Source organism: Lissotriton helveticus, chromosome 1_1, assembly GCF_964261635.1.
Source record: "Lissotriton helveticus chromosome 1_1, aLisHel1.1, whole genome shotgun sequence".
In the NCBI taxonomy this organism is placed as follows: domain Eukaryota; kingdom Metazoa; phylum Chordata; class Amphibia; order Caudata; family Salamandridae; genus Lissotriton; species Lissotriton helveticus.
Genome location: NC_136057.1, coordinates 1,001,180,588 through 1,001,194,446, shown reverse-complemented (window position 1 = coordinate 1,001,194,446; position 13,859 = coordinate 1,001,180,588). Strand labels below are relative to the sequence as shown.

The 13,859-nt window shown below is 50.2% G+C and overlaps 1 protein-coding gene across 1 annotated transcript in view; it reads right to left on the bottom strand.

Moving 5' to 3' along the window:
• TMEM209 (transmembrane protein 209) overlaps nucleotides 1-13,859 on the bottom strand; it is a 310,927-nt gene that overhangs the window by 97,284 nt on the left and 199,784 nt on the right. The window lies entirely within an intron of this gene.

The window sequence follows — 13,859 nt, the reverse complement described above, 5'->3', positions numbered from 1 at the left end:
TCGGCAAAAAGCAGTCACATACAGTGCTCAATATCTAACTAAATATTTAAGTTGGTCATTTTGGGAATTTGCCTTTCACAATGGAAACATGACTGAGAAGGACCCCATTTTACCACACCAAGGAACATCTTCATCTTTCTTGTTCATATCCCTGTAAGCCTGTTCTCATGGTATATCAGGCTCCTGGGCTACGTGGATGTAGGAGATCAGTGTTGGGACTTTAAATCACTACGCTAAAACTGCTGTATCTATTCAGATTATCTTTCGCAGTGCAAACATCTATTCTGATACAGTTGCTTTACATGGGCAATCAATTCTGACTGAGGCTCATACCCTGCTTTCCTGGATGAGTAAGCAGAATAGTCTCTCCTGTTTTTTCCAAGGGGAAACGGGTTAATATCCATATAGTATGCTAGAGGAAGAGATACATATTACCATATAGATCCTCAAGGCCTCACTGTGCTTAAACTGTGTATGTAACTATGTCCATGGATGAAAAAGGCTTTTTTTAGGACGGAAGCACTCACCCACCCAGATTAGCCATGCTTCCTTACTGGGGCACAACAGGAAAGATGATTGCGTGGGCTACAACCCTCCTCACAGGGGAGCTCTCGAGAGGATGCATTAGGTGGGGGCTCCTACGAAATTGGATTGGATGGGGTTTAACAAAAGCTCAGAGGGGACATACATGAGAAAGCAAGCAAGGTTAAAACTGCGCCTTGGTATAACATTTTATTGTTTAGCCCACAAGGCAGGGTTACAATGTTACTGGGAGTAATAATTACCTAAAGCAAGTGGTAAACATGTTTTTGCCTTAATTGTGCTCTCCGAGGGAGGTGCAATAGCATTCATCAGGACCCTTACCGCTCTTCAACTGTATGATAAAAAGCGTGTTTGCTGTGTTCTCCGTGATAGGCACCCATCACGGGAACTTAGTACTTGGGGCAGGAGATACACTAGTTGATATCATCACTAAAAAGTGGGGTCTGAAACGTCCACATTCAAGGAAGCTTTCTATGGCAAAAAGGTACAACAGCAGCACAGCATATTCATGTGAAAAGAGTTTGGATTAGATTGACTCATAGGGCTATTATTCCTCAGGTTTGAGTTAGTGCGGACACTATCCTGGTGGACATTTGAGCGCTTTACAGACCAGAGCGAGAAGTAAACATTACATTTGAGGAGTATCATAAAAAGTTATGAAACAAACATATTTACAACATGTCTACGCCTTGCGGGATTACATAATAGTAATATGATAGTGTCTGAAGTACATATACAATCAAAATAAAACACAAGATAATCAGTAATGTTTAAAGTGTGCTGAGTTTTGTCATGTTTCAGCATATATGCGATCAATATTGTAGCAGCATAAAGGATAAATGTAAGAGGAGCTATCTTGATGTCAGTGACAGGCTATTCAATCAATCAAGAAACGTATACCTCCATTATGTTCATTATGTGCATGTCTAGGTTCTGTACAATGAGAAGGCAAGGGTTTCAGTCAGCACTGTGAGTTGTTGCAGAGCGTTTAAATAGTTTTAAATTTCAGTCCACTGCAACAGGACTGTTGAAATTATATCTCATGTCTCAGTTTTGTTTCAATTAAGTTTGAGACTGCACTCAGGTTGGTAGTTTAGCCATGGAATCTTTTGAAGACACTAGTTAGGCCAACATCAACTTTCACTTAGAGCTGCATGCAGTTTGTGTATTCAGGGTAGAATAAACCCAGAGATTTTAGTAAGTCAACTATGTACATATTTTAAAAAAAGCTATCGCCCAGTAACGAGCCCAGTTGGACCCTAAAGGGTAGGGTGTGAGAATGCGTTGTTGATCTTCACAACCTGGTATGGTTTGAGGTCCAGTAGCTATAGGCACTGCTGATGATGTTGAGCATCACAGTTTCAGTGCTATCTCATGCTTGGAAGACTAACTGAAAATTTTTCAGAAGTCTGTTGTTAATGTATTGTGTTAGCTGTTTTGTTACGCACTTCTCCATAATCTTAGCAGGGACGGGAAGTCAGCAAGGAGTACACAATTTTCATTGTCGTCTGGTTTGGCTTTAGGACTCTGATGGGGAGTTTAATATCCTTCAATGAGTGGACAGATCCTTATTCAAGGGAAGTGTTAACATTTGAATGCGTGTTTATGGGGTTGTTCCAATGGAGCACTTAACTTTTTGTTATACGTTATGGTTACTTCAGACCTCCCTCGTCTTCTGTCATTGTATAGGATTTGAAATCCTGCGGGGGTTAAAAGGTCTAAGAGTGGCTGGGCTTAGTGGGAGAGCCATGTTTGTCAAGATCATATGTTCAAATAAGTCTGAGACTAGGGTTGGGGCTTGTGGAGCTGGGTGAGTGATTATTATTATTATTATGCGTTCTTATATAGCGCTCGATTACCCGTAGGCATCTCGGCGCTTGCCTTGGGAACCCGTCCTGGTTTTTCCCTGTGAGATACCCGTACTGGGCAATCCCAAGGTGAAAGCCAGGCATCCCGCCGCGGGGGGGGGGGGCCGTAGTGGAGATTAAGCAAGCTGATGCCCAGAGCTGCAGAGCGTGAACCAGTGACTCGAGTAGGCACCGAAACGAGAATTATCGAGTCCGTGGATATTTGGGCTCAAGACCCTGCCGCGTCGGGAATTGAACCCTGGTCCCGGGTCTGACCTCTGCTTCAGGGTCTGCCGCCTCTAACCAGTGAGCCACACTTTATTAATTTTATTTTTTTACATTTGTAGAGCTGTTATGCATAGTACTAATTTGCACGGATGAGGGGATTTCAAATATTACTAGACATAATATGTGGACAGGCGGTTTACACTAGGGTTTAATGGTTGGGAGCAGGTGAAGATTCTGCAATAGCGTTAACTGGGAGGTGTTGGTTAGTACTAGGTGAATTGTTGCATCAGAGGGAATGGGCGCACTCCTAGCATCAGGATCGTTATCAGTTGACAGGTGGCGAGGTAAGGCGGGGCGAGGGACAGTGAGGTAGGAGGTGGAGAGTAAATTAAATTATGGAGCCAAAGAGTTAACTGATGGAGAGAGTGAGAAAATACAGAATCTACTGGTTAAAAAACAAAAAGAACAAGCATTTGCAATGCAATAGGTCTCACATTACTGAAAATTTGAGCCATTGGTGTTGCAAGTAATAAAGCAACGCCACTAGCACAAACTTTCAGTAATGCGAGACCTATTGCATTGCAAATACTTGTTTTCCAAAGGTTTGTGTCCTTTTTACTTAACACTAAAACCATTCTGTATTAAGGTGCTGTAATAAAAGTGATACAGTACGCATTTCACCAACTTCGGTATGATAAAAAGCAGAGTCAGCCCGGCCAGGGCTCAAACATGTCAATAATCTTACTAGCAGTAACGTGATGTAAATAAAAGCGGTTATAATCTCCCAAGGCAATGGGGCTCAATTGAAATTACTTCAGGAGTATGAAAAGCGGAAGCAGCAAAGCGTAAAGTTGAACCTGTGACCTGATGGTTGAAAACAAAGACCTCAGTTGCGACCGCTTACATAACAAAGCAGGGGCACCCATCAATCAGATCAACATGGAGTTAAAGTCATCTCTGTAGCAGGTGCATTAACCCACTATTTCACCAGGTTAACACAACAATGCAAATAATCGTATACCATGAGAAGACGTATGACTGCTTCCCAAACTTCAGATATACTTGCGCAAAATACTTCACCAAAGCCTGAACTCGAAAGCACATCAGGGTCGGGTAACAGCAGACAGGTGCTCACTCGGTTCTCGTTGTGGCTGAAGAGGCCGGTGTCCGACACACAGGCGATCAGTGAACCAAAGCTGTAGTTAAGTTTCTGAAATGCATTCTCGGCAGCCTCCGATTGACAGAGTGATCCACAGATCTCGGCGAGTTCAGAGGTCCAGGAGCAGCGCTGTGTGCAAACTGAGCTGATAAAGGAGGCGAGCTGAACCCTCCCAAAAACAGACACCGAAACGAGCAAAACTAGACCTATTGCATTGCAAATGCTTGTTTTCTTTGCATTCTCTGACTTGTTGCCTTGTTTCTGATAGTTTTAAATTAAGACCATAAGTCCTTAAAATGCAGTGGAAAAACTGGAGTTGAACACCTAGTCGGGCATGGACCTACGAAATTTGGTATCTACAGACATAAATGACGTACTCTGCAAAAAGAGAACATTCAGAGGTACGTCAAGCTGTAGCCAGACACCGCAGAAACAGGCAACAAAATGTACAGTGTACTTAAAAATTGCATTTTAGGATCCACCTTAAACAAGCATTGGAAATGCAATAGGTCTCGCAGCATTAGAGTTAGTGCATTTAGAATTGTTTATGGGTTTTTTGTTGTAAATCTTTTGCATTTTTATTTTTTGTAGCCAATGCTAAAGAATTACAAATCAAAAAAGCAATAAACATTTGTAAAAGCTTTAACTAAAAATCACTAGTAGATACAAATGCTGTAAATTGTACATAACTTGGCATGTAGACTTTTCTTTGAACTTTCACGTGTTTGTTCACACATACATGCCGGTACAGTAGCATGCATGCAGTTCTCCAATACATTATATGATATTGAATATCATATGTCTGTGACGGCAATATATTATTCTTATGGACGTAATGTGTATTTACACGTGTTTACATTTTGTGTGTGTGTGTATACATGTATAAATACACACGCAATCACAAAAACCCGCAAACAATTATTTGATGTCAGCAGTCATTCGTGCAGTCTTGTCATGCGAGATCAAATCAGGCGCTATGCTGATGAAAACGCTTGCATATGGTGGGTGGATTAAGGGCCAGAGACTCCTTTTTGTCATGGAAATGTTTTTGGTTACTTGGCGTTGCGTGGGTGAGTGGCGTTGCGTGGGTGAGTGGCGTTGCGTGGGTGAGTGGCTTTGCGTGGGTGAGTGGCGTTGCGTGGGTGAGTGGCGTTGCGTGGGTGAGTGGCGTTGCGTGGGTGAGTGGCGTTGCGTGGGTGAGTGGCGTTGCGTGGGTGAGTGGCGTTGCGTGGGTGAGTGGCGTTGCGTGGGTGAGTGGCGTTGCGTGGGTGAGTGGCGTTGCGTGGATGAGTGGCGTTGCGTGGATGAGTGGCGTTGCGTGGATGAGTGGCGTTGCGTGGATGAGTGGCGTTGCGTGGATGAGTGGCGTTGCGTGGATGAGTGGCGTTGCGTGGGTGAGTGGCGTTGCGTGGGTGAGTGGCGTTGCGTGGGTGAGTGGCGTTGCGTGGGTGAGTGGCGTTGCGTGGGTGAGTGGCATTGAGTGAGTGGCGGTGGGTGAGTGGCGTTGCGTGGGTGAGTGGCGTTGCGTGGGTGAGTGGCGTTGCGTGGATGAGTGGCGTTGCGTGGATGAGTGGCGTTGCGTGGATGAGTGGCGTTGCGTGGATGAGTGGCGTTGCGTGGATGAGTGGCGTTGCGTGGATGAGTGGCGTTGCGTGGGTGAGTGGCGTTGCGTGGGTGAGTGGCGTTGCGTGGGTGAGTGGCGTTGCGTGGGTGAGTGGCGTTGCGTGGGTGAGTGGCGTTGCGTGGGTGAGTGGCGTTGCGTGGATGAGTGGCGTTGCGTGGATGAGTGGCGTTGCGTGGATGAGTGGCGTTGCGTGGCGTGGTGTAATGTAGGAAGGGAGAGGAAATCTTTATGAGAAGCTCGATTTAAACCGTTCAGTATACAGCAGAGGCGCTTTCAGTGACAAACACCACAGTGAATAATGATCACCCGAGGTAGACTTCACTGATCAAGACTTGTGGGAATTAGACATACAGTTTGAAGATTATTTCACAATACTCATTGATCACGTGAAAACCACAGCGTGACTTCCATATAGACGGAGATCAGCAGTCAAGATCATGCACGCTATGAACTGGTTTTGGATAAACGCTTGGTGGGAAATGCTGCTGCGTCCCAGCCAGTTCACAAGTGTGTCGTAATGGTTTCATGACATGCCCGCAATGTTTATGCGCAATGGTGCCCTTTGAAATAAATGGCGACAGATAGGGTAATGAGAGCGGGGTATCGAAGTTGCCAGCCCGCTTTTCGTAAGATAAGGAACTGCGGGGCCTGCCGCTTTTTATCCCCGCTCCCAGTCCAGACTGGTGGAACAGTAAAAGAGGCGCCTGGGCATAACAAGCCTTTCACCGTAACACGGCGGGCAGGGGAGGGGGCGGAGAGGGGAGAGGTGCGACACGACAGGCAGGCAGGCAGGGGAGGAGAGTAGGAGGAGGAGGGGGGAGGAGAGTAGGGGAGGCACGGCCTAGCGGCCGTGCAATCAAGTAGTGAGGGGGCGGAGTTGTGGGAAGGCTGAGAGAGAGAGTAGGCGGCTGGGGGCATGTGAACGCGCATTTAAGCTCAATGCGCATGCGCATTGAGCTTAAATTTCTCGTGCACTGCAAGGAATCGCCACGATTCCTTGCAGTGTGGATAAAGAGCGGATAAGTGCCTATACTCTCGCCTTGCTCGATGCGCATGCGCATCGACAGGCGAGACCTAAAAAGTTAAGGAAGTGGGTGTGCTTGTGTTTGCAGGCACTGCAAGCTCGAGCCTAAGAACACAGAGCGACAAGGCCGCGAGGAGAGCGTGTGCTGTGAAGTCCAGCAGGTGGTCCTGCGCGTGTGCGCTTCACCTTCAAGGAAGGTGATTTCATTGGCTCGGGTGGTGTGGCAAATGAAACCAGGCGGCTATCACTGGCGCTGCTGGCTCCGGGCCGTTCAGCTGCTACGTTTGAGGAAAGTGGAATAAGGGCGCGAGAGGCCAGAGCCGCATTGCGCGCAAGTGAGACCTGCTGAGGGCGACCTGATGTTACAGCTTCGAAAACCGGTAAGGCTGCTTAAAACGCTGCGCCTGCTTCACCAACCAGCGCCAAAGGTTGTTTTGGTGCTAAATGGAGCTGCGAAGAAACATTGACTAACAGCCATCTACAGGCCACGACTGGCTAGCATGAAATGTATGCAATTACATTTTAGATATTTGTACAGCAAAGTAGCATGTAAGGGGGGGGTTACATTAGGTTAAATAGTTGGGATAAGTCTAATACACTCTATGTGTGGCAATATTTCAGCATTTTTTTTTTTTAGCTTTGCCACCATGCCAGTTTTCTTTATTGTCCAGAATGCAATGTTTCTGCCAGCTTAAAAAAAAAAATCAGAAAAACTGTTGAAGCATGTACTTAAGCAGCAAACAGACGAAGAAATTACTTTAAACAAGCGCCAGGGAAAGCGAAAGTGACAGCGATTGCTATTGGAAAGCAAAGAAGCGCGCGAGTGGTGCGCACGCACGCGCCACGTGGTTTCAATTATCGCGCCCGTGTCTGGGCACGATAATTGAAACCACATGCCAGCGGTGCGCCTAATAGACACCAATAGGCTATGGGCGGAGCAATGCGCCCGCCTTTGGCCAATTGCGTGCTGTCTTTCATAAGTAGACGCACCCAAAGGCCAACAGCGTGGGCCAAAAGGAAAAGCACACGCACAAGCGTGTGCGATTCCTAGGTCCGTTTTCAAACCCTGTACAAGAGGTCTCTCGCTGCTTCATATGCTCAGATACATAAAAGGAAATGCACTGCTTTGGGGTACACAAATCCCACAGGCTTGGATCCCAGACAGCAAACTACTTCCTAAAGTTAACATTTTTGCTAAAAAAGTGATTTTGCGCGTTGGCCAGTGATGCATTTTTTGCTTTCTCCGTCTTAACACGGACATGTGACAATCTGCATATTGGCCCAATAAAGCACATATCACTATTTTCACATTGCTCTGAAAAGCACACGGTTATTTACTTTTATTTAACAAAATTTCTTCAGAATTTACATATTTTATATATTCATGTGCTATGAATATTGCTCGCCCCCAAGGTCATAATTGCTTGTGCATTCAACTATATAGGAATATTAAAACATTAAAAAGTCGTCCATATTCCTCTGATGAGGCTTTTGCATACTGTCACTCAGAAAGCATCAACTTGAGTTTTCTTTCACCTCTGTTAAAAACACGTCAGGTTGCTTTGGCTAAAGCAGCTGTCATATGTTTATTCAATGCCTCCAAGAGGCTGCTGGGGTTCTGATCCTTTCATACTTGCATTTCCGCAGTACCAATTGAAAAGCACAAACTGCCACACCAGTTTTTCCATCAATTCAGTAAAGAACACACCGAATTTCCATAATCTCTCAATAACTCCATATCTGGTAATATTTGTAATAATACTCAGGCTAGTTGTGCGTACGTATACACAACAATGCAGACATGCTAAGCACAGTATATGCTGCACAGGAAAATACTTAGGGGCAGAGCAAGGGTGGCTCCTCCGTTGGAGCAGAGCGTCGCCCCACTTAAAATATCCCAAAGCCCGAGATGAAAAAGAAAATGCAATTCATTCCCATTTTATTTTTCATCCCCCTTCTCTAACAGAGTATCAGGACGGGGACAGGGCTGCTGCTGAGTGACAGGAGCAGGGGGGAGGGTGGGCAGTAGGTGCACTGTTTAACATGCCCATGTCTTTTTGGCCAGCCGCCTTGCGATGGCCAGCCACACATGCACACATTAAACACCTCTAGAGTAACCCTGGGCGAAGAACTACGCTCCGTTCGCGGAGCTTGCGGAGTTTCGGCAGCTCCGCGTTCCGCGGAGAACGCGTAGCTGTCGATAACTCCGCGATCCGGTGCGTAGCGTAGTTCTCGCGCGCTGAATAACATTATCGCGTGCGCGGCAATGGCTTACCTTCGTTCTGCGTTCGTTTTTTCCTGGTCGCTTGTGCAACCATGTTTGGAAACACTCTCGCACAGTCCTGTGCGACTGTGCGAACGCGATAACGTCATTTTGATGCGAGATAGCGTCATAAGGATGCGCGAGGATGCTTTTTGGTAAGATCGAGTTGCCGAACACGCAGAAACTGCATTCTTGCACAGAATAACTCGCGAGCATGTTAAAACCATAATAAATTACCATTTTGGTTAGGAAAAAAAAGCAAAAAACCTTAAAGTTGTACCTTTGGCTTTATTTTTAGGGGGGAAGGACCCCTCTTTTTGTTTCTACTCTTGTTTTGCAGAGTAAGGAGGAAGGGCTCTTGAGTTTACAACTTCCTGTTCCTGTCCACCAGGCTCCTCCCAGTGCTTTGTCCATGTGGTGCTCACTTTCCTTTGGATTTTGAGCTGGAAGGATCACTTTCTGTCTGTGTTGGCTGCATTACTGATTTACCTTGGATTTAATGAGGACTTTTTGAATTGGAATTCTCTTTTTCAAGTAAGTTTGTGTAATGTATGAGTGATGTAGACTTGTGCTTGTTTGATTTGATTTTTTTTTTAACAACAGTATTCAATCCTGGAATGAAATTATTGATGGAGGCCTGTACTTTCATGAGGTCCCAAATTGTAGTTTTTTTCTAACATTGCATTTTGTGGAATTTAAAATGTTTCTAATTTTTAAGCCAATATGTGACCCTAGTACCCCATGTAGTTAGTGTGTAGGCATGCATGAGTTCATTGTATTAACTTTCTGTGGTTGGCCTGGCCATGTGTTGGCGGCCATTTAATGTTTCCAGCCACTTTGCTCTTGCCATAGGCCTCCAACCGTGTGGCCTACTCTGGCAGTAGGCCATAGGTACTACTCATAGGGTCATGAAAGTTAATCAACTGTTTTTGTGGTGTACCCTTAATGTGAAAAACATGGATGGCTTGGATTGATATAGAAAATCTTATTTTTATGTGTGGGGTATTTCTGGTTTTGGGTGTGTTTAAACTTTAAATACTCTGTCAATTTCTGCCATTAGGTAACCCTAGGAATACAGCTTGGGTAGTTTTGGTAACTTCGCACCATGTGAGCACGTGAACTTACATTTTTTGTCTTGTTCGCGCACTCAATGTACTTGCTCGGGAACGCGAACACGACTTTTTATTCCGTTCGCGCTGCCGAACATGCCGATTTAGCATTCTCGCGGACAATATGTGGCGGGCGGGACAAACCTCATTGAGTAACTTAGCGCGCTAGCTATTGCGAGCATGCAGGCAGCGCCCCGAACACGCGCACCGCGCTCCCGAAGACGAAAAACGGCGCGCGAACGGGTCTAGCAAGCTACTACGCATGTCCGCGGAGCTACACGTAGCTCGCGGAGTGCAAGTGCGGCTTCGCGTAGCTTCGCGGAGTGCGGCTACGCGAACTACGCCCAGGGTTACTCTAGAGTCAGCGCAGGCCTCCAGGGCACTGTGGAGCGCCGAGTGAGGGCCCTCCCTCCAATCAGGAGCTGTTCTCACAGCATGAGAGCAGCAACCGGATTGGTCAAGGGAGTTTTTTAGTGGATGGGCTGAAATTCCAGAAAGAAGATGTTAGAAAGGCGATCCCGGGGGAGGCAGAAGATGTCTGACTGACCACCCCTAGGTCCACTTCTCCGTCAAGAAGTAGCCGAGCGTTACTGAGAGGCCTCCTGGGTGAGGGTCCTCTCCTAGGATCGTACAGCAGGATAACCACAACACTACAAACGGACACCACACAAGAGGTTAAGTTCTTAGGCTTTATCAAGAATAAAGGTGGCTGGGTCTCAGTGGTATATACAGGCAGATCGAGGGATCTGTAGAGTCTCGTAAAAGGGACAGGGTAGCGGGAGAGTCTCGGTATGGGGGCAGGAAGGGATACCCTGCACGCAGCTCTCAATCCTCGAGCCGGGGGTTCCGAGAGGTCTAGCCGCGGCAGCGCCAGCAGGCTCTCAAGATGGTTCGGCAAGAGGTGGGCCGCGGCAGCGCCAGCAGGCTCTCAAGATGGTTCGGCAAAAGGTGGGCCGCGGCAGCGCCAGCAGGCTCTCAAGATGGTTCGGCAAAAGGTGGGCCGCGGCAGCGCCAGCAGGCTCTCAAGATGGTTCGGCAAAAGGTGGGCCGCGGCAGCGCCAGCAGGCTCTCAAGATGGTTCGGCAAAGGTGGGCCGCGGCAGCGCCAGCAGGCTCTCAAGATGGTTCGGCAAAGGTGGGCCGCGGCAGCGCCAGCAGGCTCTCAAGATGGTTCGGCAAAGGTGGGCCGCGGCAGCGCTAGCAGGCTCTCAAGATGGTTCGGCAAAGGTGGGCCGCGGCAGCGCCAGCAGGCTCTCAAGATGGTTCGGCAAAGGTGGGCCGCGGCAGCGCCAGCAGGCTCTCAGGGTCTCGTCAGGTTACAGGTAATGAGTCTTCTGGTGTCGGCCGTGACAGCGTCAGTAGGGCTTTCCAGTCCAGGATACAACTGCCGTCCTACTCCGGGGCTGGCCCAGATATAGGACTGGCGTCCTTTGATGTCCGGACCCTCGCGCCTGGGGGTCAGAGGGGCCGGGAAGATGGTGTCCAGACACCCAGCAGGGGGGTGGAGCCAGCACCCAGGGATGCTGGGGGTGATCGATACCAGGCGTCCGGGGACGGTTGGAGGGCCATCGAAACTCCCCTCCTCCGGGATCTGTCGAGTGGCCACTCGACCACCTGGGTAGATCTTGGCGCCTCGATGTCTGGGCTTCGCTGGGGCCGGGGCCGGAGCCACGTGGTTGTGACGTGGTGGGCCCAAGATGGAGTCGGGCGCGGCCTCGTGCGTAGGTCGTGAGGGGCCCACGATGGGGCCAGGCCGGTAGGGGGGGTCCGGGATGGTGACCGGACCAGCAATGTTGGGGCGTGCAGTGTCGGGCAAAAGGGCTGCCCGGTGCTGATGGCCGATGTCGGCCTGGGCCCTTCATGCGGGAGGGGTAGGACCACGCCATGAGGCCGGGTCCAACACGCGTCCCCCCCAGCTGAAGGCAGGGGAGAGTCACCCATCTTCTTGGGGATTCTCCTCGCCGAGGCGGAAGAATCGGGACAGGCCGTCAGCATTGGCGTGGTCGTTGCCGGGGCGATGCTCCACAGTGAAGTCCATCCCTTGCAGGGAGATGGACCAACGCAACAGTTTCGGGTTTTCTCCCCGCATCTGCATCAACCACCGCAGGGGCCGGTGGTCGGTCTGGACCCGGAAGTGGGTGCCGAAGAGGTAGGGCCGGAGCTTCTTTAGGGCCCACACGACGGCAAAGGCTTCCCTCTCGATGGTGCTCCAGCGCTGTTCTCTGGCTAGCAGTCGCCGGCTGATGAAGGCAACGGGAAGGTCGACTCCCTCAGGGTTCACTTGTGAGAGGACCGCCCCAATGCCGTGCTCCGAGGCGTCGGTTTGGACCACAAACTCTCGGCTGTAGTCGGGGGCCTGGAGCACAGGGGCAGTGCACATGGCAGTCTTGAGAGTCTCGAAGGCTGCTTGGCACTCTGGGGTCCAGCATACCTTCTGGGGTAGCTTCTTGGAGGTCAGTTCTGTGAGGGGCCCCACAATGCTCCCATAGTTTTTGATGAAGCGCCGATAGTATCCAGTGAGCCCCAGGAAGGCTCGGACGGCGTTCTGGGTGACCGGGGGCTCCCAGGCCTGGATAGCGTCAATCTTTGGCTGGAGGGGAGCCACCGGGCCGCTCCCCACTTGGTGTCCCAGATACGTCACGGACCCTTGGCCGATCTGGCACTTGCTGGCCTTTATTGTTAGTCCGGCCCGTCGGAGGGCCGACAGGACCTCCCGGAGGTGGGTCAGGTGTGCATCCCAGCGGAGGCTGTACACCGCAATGTCGTCTAGGTAGGCGGCACTGAACTCTTCTAGCCCGGCCAGCACTCTATTCACGAGTCTCTGGAAGGTGGCCGGGGCGTTTTTCATGCCGAAGGGCATCACCTTGAAATGGTAGTGGCCATCAGGGGTCGAGAAGGCTGATCGCTCTTGCGCTCCAGGGGTGAGGCCGATCTGCCAATACCCGGCCGTGAGATCGAAGATGCTGAGATATTTGGCGGCCCCCAGGCGATCGATCAGTTCATCCGCCCGGGGGATGGGATGGGCGTCGGTCCTGGTGATGGCATTCAGCCCCCGGTAGTCAACACAGAACCGGGGCTCCGGAGGTGTGCCGGGGGCAGCGGCTTTAGGGACCAGGACAACTGGGCTGGCCCACGGACTGTCGGAGGGTTCGACTACCCCCAGCGCTAGCATCTTGGCCACCTCGGACTGGATGCAGGCCCGCACTCGGTCGGGCACTCGGAAAGCTCGGTGTCTTACAGGCGGGCTGTCTCCGGTGTCTACATCGTGGACACACCACCGGGTGACTCCAGGGGTGAGGGAAAACAGATCTGCAAACTGCCCCAGCAGCTGCCGGCAGTCTTGGTGCTGTTACGGAGTCAGGGTGGTGGAGAGCGTGACCCCTTCGATGGAGCCGTCCTTCTCAGTGGTGCTTATGAGATCTGGCAGAGGTTCGGAGTCGTCTTCAGCTCCGTCATCGGCAGACTTAGTTCGGTGCGGGCAAAGTGCGGCTTGAGCCGGTTAGCGTGTAGAACCCGGAGGGGGTTCCTGGGGGACTCCACGTCCACCAGATAGGTGACGGGGCTTTTGCGCTCCACCACTTTGAAGGGCCCCGTCCACTTGTCCTGGAGGGCGCAAGGTTCAACCGGGGACATGACCCAGACCTGCTGGCCCGGTTCGAATTCGATGGACGAGGCGTTCTGGTCATACCAGCGTTTCATCTCCTCCTGACTGGCTTCAAGGTTGGCTTCAGCAAGTTCCCGGAACTTCCGAGTCTGGTTCCGGAGGGTCAGGAGGTACTGGTAGACATCTGGGGGCGCACCTCGGACAGCCGTCTCCCAGCCTTCTTTGACCAGGCTGAGGGGGACTCGGACCGGGTGCCCATACAATAGTTCGAAGGGGCTGAACCCCAGGGACTTCTGGGGTACTTCGCGATATGCAAACAGGAGGCAAGGCAGCAGCACATCCCATTTGCGTCGTAGTGGCTCCTCTAGGCCCTTGATCATTCCCTTCAGTGTTCGGTTAAACCGCTCCACAAGTCCATTCCCTTGGGGGTGATACGGGGTGGTGAACTTATATGTGACC